Consider the following 22,316-nt stretch of genomic DNA (forward strand, 5'->3'; position numbering starts at 1 on the left):
TGCCTTGGCCTCCCAAAGTGCTGAAATTACAGGCATAAGTCACCATGCCCAGCCCAGAAAGTAGACAAAAATTCAACTCTAGCTGCAAACAAATCTAGGTTTAAGTTCTGGACCAGATATGTGCTAGCTATGTGACCTTGGACAAATTACTTAATACTTCCAAGCCTCATCTGAAAAACAGAGATAACAATAAGTAACTACCTCTAGGATGTTATAATAATCAAGATAATGCACGTCAAGTGCCATAATTTTTAAACTGTTTTTCATAATAAATTTCTTTCCTCTTTACTTCACTCTATACCTCTTTCAAGTTTCTCTTACTAAAGTAAAGCAACTATAAGAGTATCTTCTGTCCCCAAACATACACTAGGTCTCCAGTGTATAAGACAAATACCAAAATCCCTGGCCTCTTATTCAAGGCCTTTTACTATCAGACCCTAAGTTACCATCCCAACCTACCTCCCCCAACACTGCTCCTTGATAGGAATCCTCCCCGCGCTACCAACGAAAGGCTTATGGCAGGATATAAGGATTTGTCCTCTCCTTATATACTTTCCAATAAACTGATGATTGCAATAATTCAGTTTTTAGATTTAAAGAACTGTGTTAGAGTGATAGCAGTGAAATTTACCATTTCATCACTGTCACAGTTCATATTATTTTCCACTTCATCTCCATCATCTAGACATACACACATTGTAAGGCCTATGTCAAACCTAGTACCCTTTAGAAATGTCTTCTTGACACTTCAACCTGAACTACACCCTGTTCTCCACCAAACCCTGTAGTTTATACCTATTTCCTATGTCGTTTATGTTACAAATCACATACTGCCAAACTTAAACTCATTTCATGTATATGTTTTAATGTTTTATTTTTGTAATTGAGGATGTTCTTTGGTTCCAAGCCAAGGAACCACCTTATGAGTGAAATTGCCTCAGAAGAAAGCCTTTTCATTCTTCAGTAACTACTTTCTTTTGGATGCAGTCCAAAATGTACACATCTTAAATGACACCTAGACTGATAACTTTTAGAAGATGGTGACTTTTAAATAATGAGAGCTTGGACCCAGAAAGGAATGAGAAAACAGCGCCCCCGATGCTGGCTTGGTAGTAGCTGAAGTGAAGCCAATGGTATCTTAGATAGAGGCTTTTATTTAGTGCAGAGGAGGGTTCTTCCCCCAGATGCCTGAGGCAGGTACCTGGAAAGAGGGAAAGGGTTCTTTGGGCTACAGTTATATGTCAATGGATGGAGATAGAATCCTCATCTCATGGGGCAGAGACCAAGGAGCCATAGACCACCCACCTGTGGAGGGATTCAGAGGAGGGAACCCATCCCAGATAACATCCATAGGTCTCCCACAGCATTCCTGTTTCTGACCATGGAATTCATACCACAAAGCCTGCTGTTTGAATAGAGCTGTTTTATATACAAACAATCATAATAAATAAGAAATAAATAAGGTGCCAGTGTGTGAATGGATTCTACTTCACAAGGAGATAAATTGTCCTCACCCTCAGTGTCCTTCCATCCTTACCAAGCCAGCCAACTGTTTCTCCCAGCCAAATTGAACCACAAAGTGTTGGTCCTGATTCATTTGACAAGTATAAAGTCAAGTTTCTCATTCCCAGAAGCCATTAATGGTTGAGCCCAGAGTACCAGAGGGTGAACAAAATCAAAACCATGGGTGTATAGGCAGGTCAGTACCGGAAACTGGGAGAAAATGTCAGGTGGCTCTCAGAAACTGTGTCACGATACGGGGTGGTCACGGGGAGAAACAGATGCCAAATATCAAGAACTAAGTACCATAACCAGAAGAAAGGAGCAAGCTAATGACAGGCAAAGGTTTTGGGATTATCACCATCTTCATTACCATCTTCACGATCATCATCATTATCAATGGTTTAAAGCCCCTTCTCTGGACCCCTCTGCCCTAGATATGTTTTAGAATTCAGAATTTTGGGACTTTAAGTACACCAATTAAATTTGTCTTAATGCATTAATATCTCTGCAGCAAATTATGCTAAGTGGAGTTAGACCCATTAAATAGCTTCTCATTGGTTCAAGTCAGGCTTTGCCACTGAATGAGTTTTGACACCAACTTACAAACAAATGAAACAATTTTGTTATTTCAAATTTGGGGCATTTTAGAATTACAAATGAGGGACTATGGACTAAGAAAAGACTTATGAAGTGCCAGGCACTGTGTGAGGGCCTCCACATACCTATTTGATTAAACCTTGGACAACAGGCATCATCTCTACTATGAAATGAGGAAACTAAGACCCCTGGAGGTTAACAGCTTTCTCACAGTCATCTGATAACTTGATTATAACCTGCAAACCACAACTATAGGAAGGTGTAGGATTTGGCCATACAAAGAATCAATGAAACCAAAAGTTTGTACTTTGAAAGGATAAACAAGATTGATAGACCACTAGCTAGATTACAAAAAAAAAAAAAGACAGACAATCCAAATAAGCACAATCACAAATGACAAAGGTGACATTACAACCAATCCCACAGAAATACAAAAGATCCACAAAGACAATTATGAACACCTCTGTGCACACAAGCTAGAACAGCTAGAGAAAATGGATAAATTCCTAGAAACATAGTCTCCTAAGATTGAATCAGGAAGAAATCAAAACCCTGAGCAGACCAATATCGAGTTCCAAAATTGAACCAATAATTAAAAAACCGATCAACCAAAAAAAAAAAAAAGCCCCAGACCAGATGGCTCCACAGCCAAATTCTACCAGTGATACAAAGAAAAGCTGGTACCAATTCTACTGTAACTATTCCAAAAAATCAAGGAGGAAGGACTCTTCCCTAACTCATTCTATGAAGCCAGCATCACCCTGATACCAAAACTTGGCAAAGACACAATGAAAAAAGAAAACTACAAGCCAATATCTCAGATGAACATATGCAAAAATCCTCAACAAAATACTAGCAAACTGAATCCAGCAGTGCATCAAAAAGTCAATTCACCTTGATCAGGTAGGCTTCATTCCTAGGATACAAGCTTGGTTCAACAGGCACAAATCAACAAATGTGATTCACCACATAAACATAATTCAAAACAAAAATCACATGATCATCTCAATAAATGTGGAAAAAGCTTTTTATAAAATCCAATATCCTTTCATGATAAAAACCTTCAAGAAAGTAGGCATTGAAGTAACATACCTCAAAATAATAACAGCCACTAAGAAAATTCCAGAGCCAACATCATACTGAACAGGCCAAAACTGGAAGGATTTCCCTTGAGAAATGGAACAAGACAAGGATGCCCACTCTCACCACTCCTATTCTACATAGTACTGGAAGTTCTTGCCAGAACAATCAGGCAAGAGAAAGAAATAAAAGCCATCAAAATAGGTAAAGAAGAACTACCTCTCTTTATTGACAATATGATTCTATACCTAGAAGACCCTAAAGACTCCACCAAAAAGCTCCTGGAACTAATCAATGACTTCAGTAAAGTTTCAATACCCAGGAACATATATAACTAAAGAGGTGAAAGATCTCTACTAGTAGAACTGCAAAATACTGCTGGAAGAAATTATAGGTGACATCATACAACAAATGGAATAACATTCCATGCTCATGGATTAGAAGAATCAATATCTTTAAAATGGCCATACTTCCCAAAGCAATCTACAGATTCAATGCTATTCCTATCAAGCTACCAGCATCGTTTTTCACAGAATTATAAAAAAACTATTCTAAAATTCATATGGAAACAAAAAAAGAGTCCAAATAGCCAAAACAATCCTAAGCAAAAAGAACAAAGCCAGAGACACCACATTACCTGACTTCAAACTACACTATAAGGCTACAGTAACCAAAACAGTATCGTATTGGTACAAAAACAGACACATAGACCAATGGCAGAGAATAGAGAACCCAGAAATAAAGCTGCACACCTATAGCCATCTGATCTTTGACAAAGTCAACAAAAATAAACAATGAGTAAAAGATCACCTATTCAATAAATGGTGCTGGGATATCTGGCTAGCCATATGCAGAAGAATGAAGTTTTTGTACCCCTACCTTTCACCATATACAAAAATGAACTGAAAATGAGCTAAAGATTTAAATCTAAGACCTTAAACTACATGAATCCTAGAAGAAAACCTAGGAGACACCACTCTGGACATTGGCCTTGGGAAATAATATATGACAAAGTCCTTAAAAGTAATTGCAATGAAAATAAAAATTGACAAGTGGGACCTAATTAAACTAAAGAGCTTCTGCACAGCAAAAGAAACTATTAACAGAGTAAACAGACAACTTACAGAATGGGAGGAAATATATGCAAACTATGCATTGACAAAGTCAAGAACCCCATTTAAAAAATGGGCAAAAGACTTGAGCAGATATTTCTCAAAAGAAGACATACAAGTGGCCAAGAAACATGAAAAAATGCTCAACATTGCTGATCATCAGAGAAATGTAACAGATCATCCTTAAAATACAAAGAAGAAATTAAGTCAACCATAATGCCTCAAGGCAATATTTTCAAAGGCTCATGTAACCATTTTAAATGATGCAGAGAAGTTTAAAACACTCATTGGAGACATTTTCTTTTCTTTTCATTTGGGATAAACTGATTAGCAATTTAGAACCCTTGATGTGATAGGTAACACAGTGACTCTATGTCATTTCAAATTCAACTTTTGTCAGTAGCATTTCCCTTCATAAGCACATTTATTTTTGCCCATTTTGCAAAGAAATTAAAATGAAAATGTATGAAGAGTCCCAGAAGGTAGTCTCTTTTGAAAAGCTGTTTACTTGCCTTGGGCATGGTTTGGGAGGGTAAAGGTCAAGGATGGGTCACAAGAGAGCCCCACGGGCTGTCCATTCAGACACGCTCAATACTCTTTCATCTCTCTCTGTTTTTGTTGACACCAGCTGTGCCTACCTTAATCCTCCCTGTGAGTTTACATCTTTTTTCTTAATAATCTATAAGCAAACCATAGAAAAGGGGCATGTGCTGACTAGAAAGTAATGGTTGGGGAGCAGGTGATGGAAAGAAAAGGCAAAGGAAAAAGAAGTGTAATGAGGAACAAATTCCTTTTATAAAATGTCAGAAAACCAACAGTGGATTTGACAAGATTTGATTTGACTCAGAGTATCAGCGGAAGCTATAATTCTTAAACATTATCCAACACCTGAAACAAAGGAATAATAATATGCTACATTTCTTACAAGAATCTCAAAATGCTTTCCACAAATAATCTTTTTTGAAAAGTATAATAGGCGACAAGTACATTTCATGATTTTGAAGATTTTGAGAATCAGAAATGTTCAATAAAACTAGCATTATAGATGATATGTAATGCTTGTATTTTGCATGTATGTTTCTAATAAATAACACTACCTAAGTGAGATGCTATCCCTTAGTCACCCCCTTTCCTAAAACATAAGGATGGGGGTGAAGTGAGGTCTTAATGGATTTCTGAATTTCTCAGTGTGTGAAGAAAGGGAAGCAGGTGGTAGAAGGAAAATCAGTGCACCTTAGTCAAATTTATTGGCCAAAAAGAATATGAAAATGCATTGGTTAGATAAGAGGGCAAGACTTTAGAAAGAAAAACAAGAACAAAAACAATGAAAGTCCTGAAAATACACTGTGATGGCTACTATCTGAAAAATCCAATTAAGAACATGTTAATTGCTTGATGTTTATATTGCTACACTCATTGTTTGACAATGCCCAATTGTGACCCCACCTGTGGAAGGCCACAGGTTGGAATGTGTGTTGACACTTATAGAAAAAGTGGTGCTGATGCTGTGATCTATGAGGAAAAATAGGAGGCAACAAAGGAATCAAAGGCAGATAATACCTTATGCAACATCTAGGGAATTTTTAGCATATTTATTACTTTGTTTCTCTTGAAAAGGAAAAAAAAAATCTAATATGAACCATAAATGTGGGGGTGGAGTGTGAAAAGGAATCAAGGAAGGAAGGGTCATCTCTTCAGAGAGATGGGAGCCCAGGCTGGATGTGATGGGTAAGGCTGAGATGCTGAGTGCCCTGCAGTAACCCGTGGCAACAGCCATTCCCAGAACAGCTGTCAAGCAGTGACTTAAATGGATGACCCAAGTGTTGGGTTTGTTTTTATTTGGTTGTTTGTTTTTTAACCCTGATGTATGGCTTTGAACACCTAGGGACTCTCTTTTGGAAGAAACAAGCTGGCAAATATTTTAAGTTCAGAATGCATCTTTTCTTAAATACCCAAGAGAAACAACTTCACTGCCATGAACACCAAAGAACTGGTAAATATATTACCCTTAAAAGCCCAATTCCAACATTTAGTGCATGCCTTGTACAAATACTGTCATTCGAATTAATGCTTTCTGCTGGTTTTAAGAAAATAGTGCCACAGATGGAATTTCTTTCCTCCTATCCTATCAGAGTCAGAATACCCGGATCCAAACCCTAACTCTTCCACCATTCATTAGTGTGTAATGTAAGGCAACACTCCACACTTAGTTTATACTTCTACAAAATGAGGGTAACAATAGGACTTACCTCCTCACAATGCTTTGAGAACTAAATCAGTCAGCTCAGGTAAAGCATTTAGCACAGTGCATGGCTCATCATTAATGTACAGAAAAAAGTTAGCTAGCCATTATTACTGTATTTTAGTAAATATAAAATGCTATCGATTGTATGATACATCATTATTTTATGTATCACTAAGAAAAATTTATGCCAATCAACTATAACACAATGCTTTCTTACTGGCAGTTTCTTATTTTATGCTTTGGTGAAAGTTCTTTTAAACTTACTACATATATATTTTTTAATCATATATTATTCTTGTGTATACATTAAAAAAGAAATATCAGTTAAATAATTTATTCCTAAAACTTGTTAGAATTAGAGCCTGATTCTACTGATTTTTTTTTTTTTTTTTTGAGGTATCAAAGCTCTGTACCAAAACCACCAGGGAAAACTGCTGATCACAGAAAAACTGGGTTTATTAAACTTGCTGAGCAAAAGAAAGCACCACCTTAAGAGTTTCAGTATTCTCAAAAGGCGAGTCAGGGAAAGGTACTACTCATGTTCCATGAGGTGTTGGGGTCGTCACAAGGTGATCTGGGGCAGAAATTATTAAGTCGGTGCAAAAGTAATCGGGGTTTTTGCAATTATTGCAAAAACCCCGATTACTTTTGCACCAACTTAGTAGTAAGTGAGAGCTGGGCAGAGATAGGTTGAAATTTGTAATGAGAAGTCAGTGGTCTTATCTTGGAACATATTAGTCTGAACCAGCTGGTATCAAAACCCCTTATATTTAGTTTGCTATGCATGTCATGGTTTGTACAGTTTATCTGACTCATTGCCATCAACATCCACATTTTTCCATCCAACATCATGCTCTGTGCCATTAAGAGCATTGGTGACGCCCTGCTTCCATTGCCTACAGTTTTCCTTTGCAGTAGCTGGCTCCCATTCTGAAAGTTTCAACGTCCATGTGTGGTACAACATGACTGCTGCTTGGCTGATGGTGATTTTGATATGCCTCATGATTTCAGAATTGACAGAATGTGGAAAAAATTGTGCAATTTAGAATCAATAAAATAGAGTAATAATTTGATAACAATAAAGTCTAATTCTCATCTCGGAGAGTAGAACCAATCAAATGTTTAAACTCCCATTAGAGAAGTAGTTAATTCTGGGAGATAAGTAAAAAAATGTATCATAAAACTACAGTGCAAGAATATTTACCCCCTTGTAGACAGATCCTGACGACCCCTCTTCAAACCTAAAGGGGAGTTTTTATTGTTTGTTTTGTTCTGATCCTTGTAATTGTAGCATTAATTTTATTTCCTCAACTTAACAATTAACTGCTTTTTCAATTCTTTTTCTACTGGGAAAGTATCTTATTCCCAAAGAAATAATCTAAACCATGTAAAGAGACAAAGCCTGAAGTGTTTTGCCTGTAGAATTGCTGTATCACGGGATGAAATTAGAAAGGATAAAGATACTCAAAGGTACATTTTTAATTGGATTTTTTAAATGGATGGATTTGAACTTGGCTCCATTGTAACTTGCCCAATAAGCATAATGGTAGCTCCTAAGAAGTCAAGTCCACAAGCAATCAGGACTGCGACTTTTGGACTCACTGATTTCCAAGAAATGGTGTGTGTGCCTATTCACATACCGTGTGGGGATGCGGAGGGAGAGAACCAAAAATCTATTTATATTGTTAATATTATGCTTTCCTCTGAAAGATTACCCAAAATGTCAGGCTTACAGATAATGGCCACATTGCCTTATGACTAGAATGGGTCAAGGAAGAAATTTCATGTATTACCAGGCAAATGAAGAGTTTTAGAAGCCCCATACAGTGAACAGATGTTAGGGCTCCATTCCCTCTTGTGCCTGATAGTAATTCAAATTAAAATAATACTAAGCCAGAAAATGAGCTTTTATTTTTCCAACAACATTCTGATTTCTCCATGACTATTTTGACACTTTTTTTTGAGATATGAAAAATCTTGTTTCTTCTTTTTGAACAAAAGAAATGTCAGCCACCCGGCATCGCTAATGTCCTGAACATATGCTTTGTCTGCCTGCTGGGTAATCCACACTGGGTGGCATCTTGGTTTGCTTCTGGATCAGGAAATGCTCTCAGCTTTAGGCTGTGCAGAATGGAGACATTAGAATAAAATCATGAACGTTTTTTGTGTTCGTTTGTGAGCAAAATCCCTCCCGTACCCCTTCCCTAACCCAGCGTCAAATGGGTTGTTTCTCAAAGTACAATTCAGATTTTCTTTACTGCAGATTATTCACTCTGTTGGGTTTCTTTATCTGAAATTATCCTGGGGAACCTTTGTGTTTGAAGCTCAAAATGATATGAAAAGTCAAGTTAAAAAAAAAAAAGGCAAACCTGAAAGCCGAAGGCGTGTGTTGGAAGCAGGAAAATCATTCCTTGAACTCCCCAGGAGTTGATCAAAGAGACAGCCATAAATTGCAACAAAGGCAGAGATCTACTCTGCTCTGAAAGCCAGCCAGAAACACTGGAAATGTTTCATTATTTATTTCATTAATTCTGTGATAGCAATCTCTACTGACAAGATTTGCAAATCTAATCATTTATTAATGAAACGTGTCTAGTAGATTGTGCCAAAGATCTTCCTGAGGTCCCAGCCTCTGAATGGCGGCAGCCCTTTGCAAACTACCAGCTTGCTCTCTTGCCACAATGTCACACGGAGGTTTCCAGGATCCTCACTAGAGGTATGTCTCTCCCTCTGAGCTCACAGGATATTCAAAGATGGCTCCCAGGCACAGCCTGCTCTAAGGACCAGCATGATGGCCACTTTCCAGGATGAGTATAGCAAACATGGTTTCTATTCATAGAGAACATTTTCTGAGAATCACAACATGGTATGTATGGTTTTAAGTCATGGTACAGACAGGAATGGATCTTTTAAGCTGTATTTGCATTGTTCTTACTCACCTTGATGCAGATAAGGTTAACCTCAGTCTTGACTGAGACATTGATTTTTTTCTGGAAATTTCTCCGTGGTTTCAGATATTTCCAAAATCTCAGCCTGTTTCCTTGGCGACTGTCTAAGGCTTTATTCCCTATAAACCAATGTGGCATGATTCATCAGTAAACAGTGAAGCAGCAGCCACCCAACTTACAGGCTTCCTAAAGATTTCCTGGAAAGCGATCCCTGCCCTGAGCTATTTCGCAGGCTCTGTTGTTGATATTTCACAGAGCACAGCTAAAAAAATAATAAAAGTCCCATAACCATGTGCATGGGGAACAACAGCGTTTATGGAGATAATGAAATGCAGAAATGAAAACCCCTCAGCAAAGCCCCTTTAGATGTGCCTAAGCTCTGTTCATTAATCTGTGATAATTAGACTTATTTGCAAAGGTTAACAGCAGTGGCACATGGTAATTAAGCACTCCTTCTCTACCAGAGGGATCGAAAATGCTTCTCATGTGACACGTTTCCAGTCTTCAGGACATTTTATGTCTACTTTATAGCTCAGGTTTCCTATAGGAGAAAGAAGTTTCTATACAGCCATGGCCACATACCACTTTCTACAGTGAGAGGTAAAATCATATTTTACTTGTAGATTCTGAACTGAGAGTAACCTAGGGTGAGAATCATCACCTCCCTCACTGACTGCTATGTGACCTTGGGCAAGTTATTGAATTCTTTTTGCCTCAGTTTCCTCATCTGTAAAATGGGGATGATAATGCCTTCTTCAGAGTGTTGTGATAATTTAACAACGACAATGATAATAGCTAACATTCACTGAGCAATTAATATGCCATGTACTGTTCTAAATCCCTCATATATACCCATTAAGTCTCATTTTAAAGTTGAGGAAATTCACACACAAGAGATTGAATACCTTGCCCAAGACCAAGCTTTGGAAGCAAATAATTTAATTCACTTTAAGACATTCAAGTCCCTTGAGAGCAAACTTCCAGAAAGTGAGCACGGATTTACTGCTTTGAAGACGACATCCCCCACTTGCCCCTAGAATACAAATAATATTTACACATTGAAACAACCTTATCCTTGACAGTAGTCATCATCTGGGCTTGGGCTAGGTATAGTGGCATATCTATGAAGGAATCTATTAATGAAGAATTACTGCAATACAGAAAGGAGATGTTCCACTTTTCTTCAGTTTTAATAATTGAATTAAATGCGGTAATACATGCAGAGCTCATAGCACAATGCTCGGTGCACATTGAATGCTCAATAAATAGTAGCTATTATTATTATGATAGACATGAAAGTGCAGAAAAGCTACACAAAGGATGCAGCTTGTCTCTAGACATACTCTAGATGCACATGTCTCTAGACATACTCAAGATTGCACTCATCCGGATTTTGATCCATTTCAGTCAAAAACAGCTAGGTAGTTTATTGTATTAAGAAGAAGGGAGGAAAAAGGGAAAGAAGGGAGGGAGGCAAGAGGAAGTGAGGAAAGAATAGGAAACATATTCTAAAAAGTAACCATACTTGCCAGTTCTTAAATCTTGGAAAGCAAGATTTAAAAGGTCGTAGGTCCTAATAAGAAGTAGGTAGTTTTGCTTGTATTTTAAGATGTTACCATACCAAGTCAGGAAATAATAATGGGATACAATTGGCTTGCTCCAAGACAGTGCTCATTTTTAACTCATATTCCAGGAGAACCTCACCTTTGTTAGTCTTGCTCTCTGTTCACATTGTGGTTGAAGCCACGCTCATGTTTCTCACAGGCGGTCTAGAGTCAGGATCTCAGCAGAGAAATGAAAGCCCAAAGCCTGAGCTTGGCTGATTTTCCATACACAGTTGGTACGTTCATTAGCAGTTCCTGACTCCTCTCTGCTTGGGTGTGCAAATGGGCAGCATGGCACTTGGTTTTGCAAATCCTCTTTTTACTTTTTCTTGGGGGGTGGCAGGTGTGGGGGTGGTGCTTTTGAAAGACAAGCATTGACACTTTCCACAAAAAAAGAAAAATCCCTTGCAGCACCAAGGAAAGAATTAAAGGAGCTCTAAGCAATGATCTGGGAAGTTCCACCAGTGCTCATTCACATGGGGAATCATTCCCACGCCTTCCTGCAGCTGGGAGGAACACAAGGAGATCTCTAGTTTATTCTTGCATTTCCCGTATCTCACCTTTGTCAGTTCTGACCTGAATTTCCTCTGCAGGATCAACCTTTCCTTCAGCTTGTGGCATGCAGACACTGTTTTACGAGAGAGCATCCCTGAAACCAACACAGCCCTGTTTGCTTCAGCTTTCTTTTTGGAAGGGTGGGGAGGTTTCTAATTGGGCTAACTGGCAACAAATGGCATATTTTGGTGGAGTTTTCCATTCATATATTAAAAGAAGACACAAGATTTAACGAAGTAATTGTTCAGGAGGAGGCACTCTGATGCCACCATTCTGTGGTATTGAATGAACTCAACGTAGTGGAGCTTTAAAAAAAGAATGTGTAAATATCTTTAGGTTGTCCAGTTTGCAGTACATGCAGTATTCTTTCCATTTTCCCTTCATTAATTGAACCAGACAGAATATGAGTCTGGTCTTTACCTGCCCTGTCTAATCCTTCTTCTCATTTAATAACCCTTTTACTTAAGACTTCCTTTTCCCTTAGCTTAAGACAGTGGATCTAATGACGCAAAATAAGAGATCTTTGCACACTGAGCCTCTTTGCACACTGAGATAAAGTTCAAAGTGTAATTATTGAAGTAGCTGTGTATCTTGGATTTGAATTCAGAGAAACTGAGCTTGAATGACGAAGATGGAAAGAGATAGAAAAAGATTCCTCTTGTTAAAGTAAATTAATTAGTTGGATTTATATGAGGAGACAGAAGGGAAGAAGTCAGGCTGTGTCCCATATTAATAACTCACTTGGGAGAAGCCAGATTGGATTGAAAGCAAAAGACAAAGAGGGAGGGGGCTATTGTGCTAACTTATAAAAGAAGTAGCCTCGGTTTTCCTGTCTTTGCACTCTATAACCCATACATACACAAACACACATCCTCATTCCTGACATGAAAATGATGTCATCTTTCTTTTTGACTCACCAACCAGACTACATTAATCCCCTGCCGCGTGAGGGCCAGCAGGAGGCTGCTTAAGGGACTTCAGGCCTGTGAATAAATGATGACCCAGTGGTTAGGGGCGGCAGCCTAGATACATTCAGGATGCATTAAAGCAATTAGCTGGAAGAGGAGTGAGAGCACAATTTCCAATCCCCAAGAAGGACCAGACCATGCTTGGAACAGGGTGAGGAACTCTACAGCCTATAGCTGGTAAGAGCCACTTAGCAAAATGGCTGCACATGAAAGGAGCTTACAGTCTCAGCCCCTTGGCCTTGTTTGATACTAGTGCCATTAAGGGGGCATTTCAGGATCATGGGAGCCATGAAACTGATTACTTTTGCAAATCACTGCATTAGAACCAGCCTTGTGAGAGAGGTTTCCAAATCATGGTTTGTAGACTGGTATCCCACTGGTCGAATCTGGCTCATGGCTGCTTTTTGCCTGGCCAGACCATCTACGTTGGGCCAATATTTTAAAAAATTAAGAGATTTCACAAAAATATGCATTTCTAGATTATCTCAAAAACCCAGCCCTGCGTGACACCAATCTGCTGAAGCTAAGTTCTAGTTTTTCTCTTGAACTGGCTGTATGCTCTCCACTTAGCCGCCATCCCTACCGCTTCCCATTACCTTACTCCCATCCCACTTCACTCATTTACTTCAGTCATTGACATCTACCTATCTACCTGGGCCTCTGTAGGTATTTGAATTTGTGACCTCTCCTTTTTTTTTTTTGAGACAGAGTCTTGCTCTGTCCCCAGGCTGGAGTGCAGTGGCGCTATCTAGGCTCACTGCAAGCTCCGCCTCCCAGGTTCAAGCGATTCTCCTGCCTCAGCCTCCCAAGTAGCTGGGACTACAGGCACACACCACCATGCCTGGCTAATTTTTGTATTTTTAGTAGAGACAGGGTTTCACCATGTTGGCCAGGATGGTCTCGATCTCCTGACCTCGTGATCCACCCATCTTGGCCTCCCAAAGTGCTGAGATTAAATGCATGAGCCACCGCACCCGGCTGTGACCTGTACTTTAAATGGCTTCTGAGTTTGATTCAACCAGAAACATAAGGTTACATTCTAGAACTGCCAAGCACATTTTATGCATGGATACATCTCAGTTCCTGCATCTGAAAGGTTTACCACTAGCCTTGCATGGCAACCTGCTGTAAACATGGCCATAACTCTTTGTGAGGCTTCCACCCTCACAGATGCAGAGATGCAGCACTAGAATATACACACTCCACTATTTCAACCTGGTCAGGGATGACGGCCATGGAATAGTTATTAGAACAAAGGAGTAGTCTGAACATGAATTTCAATCCAACAGATTTGGGCAGTGTTGATGCCCACCAGAATAAGAACAGCCAAGAATGTCACAAGCTAAATAAAATGCCAGCCAAAGCAGCCTGAGATCCAGAAACTGCTTGGCATATTTTGTGATACTCACTTCACAGTGGGAAGAGAGGCGAGAAATAGCCTCTAATATACAAGAACAACCCAGCCAAGGTCCACAGTTCTGATTTCTCTTAATATATACTAGAATCTTTCTATGATGTTTCCTGCCTCTTTAAATCAATAGAGCTTTGTCTCTTTTTCTCTTGTTCAGATGATTTCCAATTGGAAATGTCATTTAAAGACAAAGAAAGAGCTCTGATGACTTAAGGAAACCAAATCACGCCTCTTCTATGAAACTCCCCCCTCCTTCCTGCCCTCCTCCAAACCCTTAGATGCTTTTCTCACTTCTTGCTTTTCATCTTTCCTCTCCTCCTGCCCAATCACTTAGCCTAAATGGGATGGAAGTGCTAAGTGGCTCTCCCTCCCTCCTCTCAGCTGTGCCACATTTTGGGTGCTCCTAAAAGGCATCTCCCAGGCTGCTGTTGGCACCAGAGTCCTATGTTCGCAACCCTTTGCTTAAAACTAAAAGACAAAGCATGTGTTTAAAAGATGGCTGAGACACATGTGTGACTACTCTGCCCCCAAAGAGACTATAGCAGACCGCAGTAAAAAGTACCTGGTACAGGGTCAGAAAATGAATAATTCAAACTTTCCTCACATGCTGAATTAACCTTGACTTATTTCATGCCTCCCCGCCCCCATCACACTGATTTTGCTTCTCTCTGGGCTGGAGTGGGCTGGAGTCATTCAGGTGTGCATTTTAATCCCTCCTGGAAACTTCTGCTCTATTTGAATCACAGAAAGCGAGAGTGATTGAGTAAGTGTGAGCTCACTGCCCTGCAGGAAGGGGTGTCATGTGGAAGCCCACAGTGCCCAGTGCTTGGGGCTTTAGCCACACCCGTGTAAAATAACCAGAGATGTCCTTTCACTAATATTGCCGGCCAGAGGCTAAGGGGACTCGGGATTTAGGAAATGTCCCTCTTTTCCTTTTCACAACACTCATTTTTCTTTAAAAAGTCTTTTTCCCAATTTCCTTATATTACCCCCAATAATAAAAACTGCCTCCTTCATTGCACCAAGAAAATAAAAACTCTTTTCTGACCCAGCTCTTGGAAGGCAGGCAGAGTAGGCACTCTTATCTGTTTTAAAGTCATCTCATATTCCACAATACAATTACAGAATGTGGTGGTATCTTTCTCCCTTTATGTTAGGCACAAAGCCATCCAGGGGAGCAAGGTCTATGAAACAGGAAAGCCCAATTTGCACCCACATTGTTTTTGCAGGGTCTTCCCCCGACCCGCTTGGCAGGGGGAGTAGAAGCCGGTCAGAAGACACATGTACAAGACCAGCTGAAAGGGGGATATGAACATGCCTGGGTACATAGTGTGGTTTTCTTGGTTAGGCTATGAAATAAATACTGTGTGTCTTAAAGGCAATGTCTTTAAAAGAAGACGATGCACTCTGAGGTGAAAGGAAATCTGGGTTTTGCTTTAAGAAGCTTGTGCTCATTGGTACGGCAAGGCTCATTTCTGTAAGAATGCTCTCAGCACTGTCCCATAGAACTTTCTGGAATGATGGAAATGGTCTGTCTCTGTGTTGTCCAGTATGAGAGCCACTACTCACATGTGGCCATTGAATGATTAACTTTTAGCTACATAACTGAGAATCTGCATTTTTATTGAATTTTAATTAATTTTTATTTAAATAGCCACATGTGTAAGACAAGGTGACCAGACAGATCCTATTCTCTGCTCCCTTTGTTTGTTTGCTTGTTTATTTAGAGCCAGCCCTGAGTATATCTATTCCCAAATACTCCCACCAGAAATTCTTTCAGCATTATCAACAAGGAGGAAGGAAGGGAGCAGCTTCCTGGATTGGATTCAGCTTCCTGTAGGTGCCAGGCCTGGGAAAAGTGCTTCCACATATCAGACTCATTTATCTGTGGTTGAATCCTTACAAGTCTGCTCTATATGACACTCTGTCCTCATTTTATAGCTGAGGAATCTGGAGGTGACAAATTTTGGTAAGTGAACTAAGCAGAAATGGAGTTTGAGTCTTTGCATCCAATTAGATAACCTTTCCATTACAAAGAGGTGGTGTTATTCCCAATGCTATCCCCATTTCACAAAGAGGGAAAACAAGTCACTAATTACAGAATAAAGACCAGGGGGAAGTGGTAGGCACAGAAGTTTGTGGTCTTTGTGGCTATGCATATCTTTCAGATTCAAGTGTATGTTGAAAGTACTCAATGAAGGAGTGTCTAATAAACTTTCATTTCTTGGTATCCAAGGTGTGGCAGGCAGGCCTGAAATGACCAATTCAAAGTCTCTCTTGTTGCTACTGAAGCATGTTTGAGACCTGCGAGGAGGAGGAGGAGGCTTCTATCAGAGCAAAGAATTTGGAGCTGCTTCCAATCTGAAACTTCCTTAGCGTTGTAAAAAGCACCCTTCATTCGAAATCGCTCAGTGCCTGGACTCAGAAAGTGGGAGAGTTACCAAGGCTCGGGTATGTCTGGCACCCCTAGCCACGGTACTAACCAGGAGGGTGATGAGGAGAAAGCTTTTCTCTGCTAGTAGCCATTCACGCAAGAAGTTTCCTAGAAGGTGATGTTGATTGTAATTAGAGCCTCCTCTCTGGGCGGGCGAGGGGGCGGGGCGGGGGGGCGGGGGTGGTTGTCTCAAATCCCAGTCCCGCAAATGCAGCTGGTGGCTGGGAAGCTGCCGGCTGGCATTCTCTCCAGAGAGAGTCTCAGCTGCTCTTGCTGTCTAGAATGATCACTTGGTGTAGTTTCCCAGGGTATGGGGTGGAGGGAGGGTGAAGATGGCAGCTCGGCCATGACGCGGAAGGGGGCAGTGACCGTCATGCAGGCGGCTTTTCACAGCGTGTGTCTGCCCCTGCCTGGGCAGCAGACTTCAGTTCCTCCCTGGTCCCTTGCTGGCTGTTCACTTCCTACACCAATGGGCTCTGAGGTGACAAGTTCAATTCCCAGCTCTGTCAAACCTGCATTTTCTTCCTGACCTACTTTCCCCACTCTGCAGTGTTGGAACAATGCCTCGCTCTGTTCCCTGTTTAGACCCATCTTTTGCCTGCGCTGGTGCAGAAGCCCAGGCCTTTGCCAGGCTTTTTGCCTTGAATCCCTGACAAGTGTTGATGGGAAAAGAAAAAAAGAGAAGGGGGAAAAAAAATCTTTGCTATAAAACAGTCCAGCTCTCCCACAGATGCCCAGACTCCGGAGGGAGTGAAAGCTTCTCCGCAGCAAGGAAAGAAATCAAAAGGTTGTGCTTCTCCTCTCATCACCTCTCCCCTCTCCCCAGTCCCCCAGGCACAGTGAGAAGAAACTGAGGCAATGCCAAGAACACCCTGACCTCATGAGCTTCAAAGAAGCTGCTGCTGCCATTCCCAGTTCTGAGGCACCTCCAAGACCACTCTCATCCAAACTCTCAAAACACTCCCCTTGGGTGAGCTGTCCCTTAAAAGGAACAGGGCTGGGCCTTCACAAAGGCTCCTGTGAGACTTCTACCCCCTATGGGTCTGGTAGCACCAAGGGATTTCTCATGCTATGACCACAGACATCATCAAGAGGGTAGAGAGACCAAATGGCCAGTGAATTGGCACACATGAAGATTCTTCGTGATCTGTAAAGAAAGTGTAAAATCTGCAACAAACTGTGGAATAATCTGACATAGGAAGAGGTGGATGGTACAGAAGAACAATAAAATAATAGCCAGCCTTTATTGACTGGTTGCTTTATGCCACTACTGCTGTGTGTGCTCTTACATGTATAAAATGTGTATTTGTCATAAGACCCTTTGAAACAGGCCCTACTGTCACTCCTATTTTATAGATGATGAAGCCCAGGACAGCACAAGGCTAATGAGTTGCCCTGCACCCATGGAGTCTCTCCAGAGCCTGCACCTGTTACCCTCAGCTCGCCCTCCCCTCTGCTCCATCTTACACTCCAAGAACAGCTTGGTGGGCTGTGTCCTCCACAGCATGCCAGCAGCCCCCTCCTCCCACTCCAGCAAACCCCAGCCAAGACCACTCTGGCCCTGTTCCTCCAAGTGAACCCGAAACAACAGCCTCCTCCAGAACATCCTCCCTACTTGAGTTACTTCATTAGTTTCCTAAGATAATGTGGGCAAACATTTCTCAAATAACCCCTGTGGACAGCTGCCCATGCTGGGCACAGATAGGGCCTTCCCTGAGCTCACCCCCTCCTAGACGCTCCCAGTCTGGGGTGCGCACACAGTCAGTCTGTGCAGAGAGGTGTTAAGAGGAAATCTGCTGGGGGACAGCAGGGGATGATTTTCCTCTTGGATAAAAGGAAAGAGCACTACAAGGAACACGTTTTTTGCATCCTCTTTTCTGTTTGCCCCACTGCCACATGAGGACACAGAGTTTAGAGTTGAAGCATCTTTCTCAAAATTATGAGGGAAATCACCTCTGAGATATTAAGGATAAAAATGTGAAAAGTCCCAGGAACTTGATGTCATTGAGCTGCTCCACCAACCCTGGAACTGCCGACTTCCAGACTTATTGTTAGATTTTTAAAAATTAATTTATGTGATTAGTCTACCACCAGTTAGGATTCTGTTACTTGCAGCTCAAAGCACCTAACTGATAGAGTTACCTAAAAGCAGACCCCCAGAAAGGGTGTGAAATGACTTCCTCTTCTCAGTGTTGGCCCTGCCTACCCCACTGCTACTCACCTGACTTACTTATCTCCTGCTCCTTTCCCCAGATGCTCCAGGAAAGGCCAACCTGGACGTCATCCTGCCTCATTTCCTGGCCCCTGCAATCACTACTCCTTCTACTGGAAAATTCCTCCCCAGTCTTCCCAAGGCTGCTTTCTTCTCTCCACTGACTTCATCTTGTCAGAGAGAAGTCCCCTGAGCACCCAACTTTGAGTAGCCACCCAGCAACTCTGTCCCAGTCACAATTTCCTTCATAGAAGTTATCACTCTATATAAATATCTTAATTGTTTGTTTAATGTCTCTGCACTTGACAGTTTGTTTGTCTCACCCAGAACATTACTTGGCTCGTAGCAAAATTCTAGACATTGGTGGGCACCAGAATCCCCTGCAGTGTTTTTTTTTTAAGGAGTTTCAGAGAGTCCTTCTCCTCCTCTTTTTCCACCCGCTACTTCTTTTCTTCCTTCTCTCCTCCTCTTCCTTTCTCTTCTGTCTTTCCTCCTTCATCTGCTCCTCCTTCAAATCTGACTGATGCCCTTTGTGCCTCCATTGATGGTATAGATGACCTATGTCCCACATTAATCTTTCCAAATCGTTAGAATCACGGTAAAAGTCCAAAAGCTGAAATCTCAGTTTGATCATCTCCAGTAAGGCTTGATTTTTAGGTTTCATTCTAAATGGGGATTCTGTGATGGAATGACAATGTGAGGCTGTTTCTAAGCTTCTTGTGTTCGTTTCACTGTATCGCTATGGTGGTTTTTAGTCTTTCAGACATTTTAATCTATGCTTAATTGTGCTCATTCCCAGAGGCTCCTTAAAAGCAAATGACACAATTTCTAAAAAATCAAATAAATAATACACATGAGGCCTGCTAGGACTTGATAGGAGCCTATCTGAGCAGTTGAAGGAATGGCGGCCATCAGAGGGCCTGAGAACAAGGGTTTTAGAGAATCATCGCCTTCCCTTTCAGCATTCACAGCCACTCAAGACAAATCTCTGAAGCCTGGGGAGATAGAGTCTTTGCCAACCCTGTGCCCTAGCCTCTCCTCTCAAATTGGCATTGAATCTGCTAAACTGGATTGGTTTTTGTGATCACTTTACCAAGAAGGATAACTGTAATTCATCTTTCTTCCAAAGGGGGCAACATGGAGTCCATTCCGGAGCACTGGGGAAAGGGACCCAGAGGCTGTCCTGCCACTTTGCACTAACAACAAGGAACAGTGTAAGGTTGGGGCACCAATGTCCCTTTCTAGGGCATCTGGAGCTCTTTTGGCTTGCGAATGGACATCTGCTGATTTTGCCTGTCTGGAACCTGGTCACTCTCTGCCACACTTTGGATCTTCCCTTGTGGCGAGCAGTCAAAGGGACCATCAGTTAAGGCTCCACACTCTTATCTAGCCAAGAGGTTGGAATGAAGCCCAAGCTGGGTCAGTCAGATTCACATAGGAATTTTAACCTTGAACAGGAAAAGGAAAGAAATTGAAGATGACGTGAAACACTGGTACTTCCCTAAAGAGAGTGTCTATTACTTCCTGCTACTTAAATTCTCTAGTTCCAGTACTTTCTGATACTTGATTTTCAGCATTGGCTTTTGCTAAATGACTACTACATATCCTTCAATTAACTCCTCTTTTCCCTTGTGAGTTGCCAGAGTAAAATCTGTAACTTACAGCAAAATGACTAAATTATAGACTTTTTAAGCAATGCAGTCCAGAGTTTGACACCTGCTCCCACCACTGAGGCCTCAGGATATGTTTATGTTATATGTCCTTGACTAACTCAGGTATTAACAGAAATAATGCCCAAATAATTATCTCTCATCCCCACCCCCCAAAAAAATCTGGGTCACTTCTCCCTCTGATCTGCCATGTAATTCTCAAGGAGACAATACAAACAGCGGTTCAGAGGCTAAGGGGAAAAAGTGTTAAAAAAAAAAAAAACTTATCTGTCTTAAAAGTCATGAATGAAATAAAGGAAATTGTGCTCATAGCACCTGACTCACATGATTACTGTGGGTGAGCCATCAATATGTAGATAGAAAGAAAATAATTGGCATAAGCTCCTTGAAATTTCTGCCTACAGCCTCCCCAAGGAGGCCTTGGGGAGAATTCAGATAGCATTTGAACAGCCAGGGTTCAGTAATGAGAACTGACATTCTAGTGTGTAGTACAAAAGGCACTTCCCTCCCAGAACCATGAAAAGTACTCTAATCAGCCAAAATGTTACTACTGTAAAAAAAAAAAAAAAGAAAAAAGAAAAAGAAAAAAAAGAAGGGGGAGGGGATAAAACAGCCCCCTCATTTATTGTTTCTCCACCACTGCTATGCCCAACTCCTACTGAATGGACGAGCCCCTTTGGCATCATCTTATGCCTACCTCATTAATGTCACTTGCTCACTGCTATGCCAGAAAACCCAGCTGATTCACAGGAAACCCTGAGCTGAAGGTTGCCTGGGTTTCAAGTTGCTTATGCACACGATTCACACTCCATGTGTTAGAAGCCCCCTCCATTCTGCAAATCACTCAGTGAGCCTGAAAAGTGGGAAACTGGCTTTGTACTGTCTCTGGCTCCTCCCTGAACAGTCAAACCCCAGGATGCCCACAAAATATTTGATTCCTTGTAAACTCAAAACAACCATCACAAAGAAGGAGAAAAGGTCAAATCCTCAAGTGAGGCACCCAGAGTGAACAGCCTGAGATATTGGAAAAGGTAAGCTGAGAAAATACTCAGACTCCTCTAGCAGAAGCTAAAGATAAAACAAGGCTTGCTTCATGCCCAAGGCAGACATTGAGCAGATTCCATTCTGAGAAGTTAATTGGAGGGTGAGGTCTCCTTCTCCATACGCACCCCCTCTGTCATCCTCTCTGGTATCCAGTCTTGCCTCCTGGCATGCTATGTTTTTCTTTGTCCCCTTCCTTCTAGCTGAAGCAAATATCTGTTACTAATAATTGTGGTTACCCACATCACTCACAGACAATATTTTCAAGGCAATAATCATAGAATACCTTAGTGAGGCATTAGATTCTGAGGACTTTGGATATATATGCAGATTGCTTTATACAAACAGCCAAACACATCCTTTAACATGTGCAGAATCTAAGAACTGAAATATGATTGAAGTCACACCCCCCTTTCCTGAGGGAATCCTGCATTGACTTACTGGTCTGTGTGGGTTATAAAGACCTAGTCCCCTTGCCCTGATTGAGGACATCTCTGAAAATCCATTCCAGCTCCAGAGTGCCCCTTTAAGACATGGGAAAAAAACAAAACAAAACAAACAAACAAAAAATGCCATGCTGCATCACAGTCCAACATCTCCCTATGCTCAGTCCTGCTTTACTTACTCCCTCAACAATGTTGACCCTGAGAACACTTCCCAATGAACTCATTGCATTAAATTAAAAAAAAAAAAAAAAGAAAGAAAAGCTAGAAAAGACTGAAGAGGTCTTAAAACCCAACCCCCTACCCAGTCCGCCCAGTAGGACTCGCTTCTGTGCTGTCCTAGAGATAATCACATGGCCTTCCCTTTAACCTTCCAAGTGTTTGGGGTTCCCAGATTCTTACACAGAAGTGAAGAGGAGAAAATGCTCTTTGGGGTAGGCAAATCTCTGACATCAGAGACGTTTGACACCATGGAATTCTGTAAGGTGATGAA

The 22,316-nt window shown here is 41.2% G+C and overlaps 1 long non-coding RNA gene across 1 annotated transcript; it reads right to left on the reverse strand.

Annotated features, from left to right (window-relative positions):
- Positions 1-8,284: 8,284 nt before the first annotated feature.
- On the reverse strand, positions 8,285-13,032 carry LOC129047420 (uncharacterized). Its single transcript, XR_008522969.2, has 3 exons — positions 11,190-13,032; positions 9,477-9,604; positions 8,285-8,658 (listed from the first exon to the last, which is right to left on the reverse strand). It is a non-coding gene; the product is annotated as an uncharacterized LOC129047420 (long non-coding RNA).
- Between the last annotated feature and the right edge of the window lie 9,284 nt (positions 13,033-22,316).

The sequence above is a fragment of the Pongo abelii genome, chromosome 11 (assembly GCF_028885655.2).
Source record: "Pongo abelii isolate AG06213 chromosome 11, NHGRI_mPonAbe1-v2.0_pri, whole genome shotgun sequence".
NCBI lineage: Eukaryota > Metazoa > Chordata > Mammalia > Primates > Hominidae > Pongo > Pongo abelii.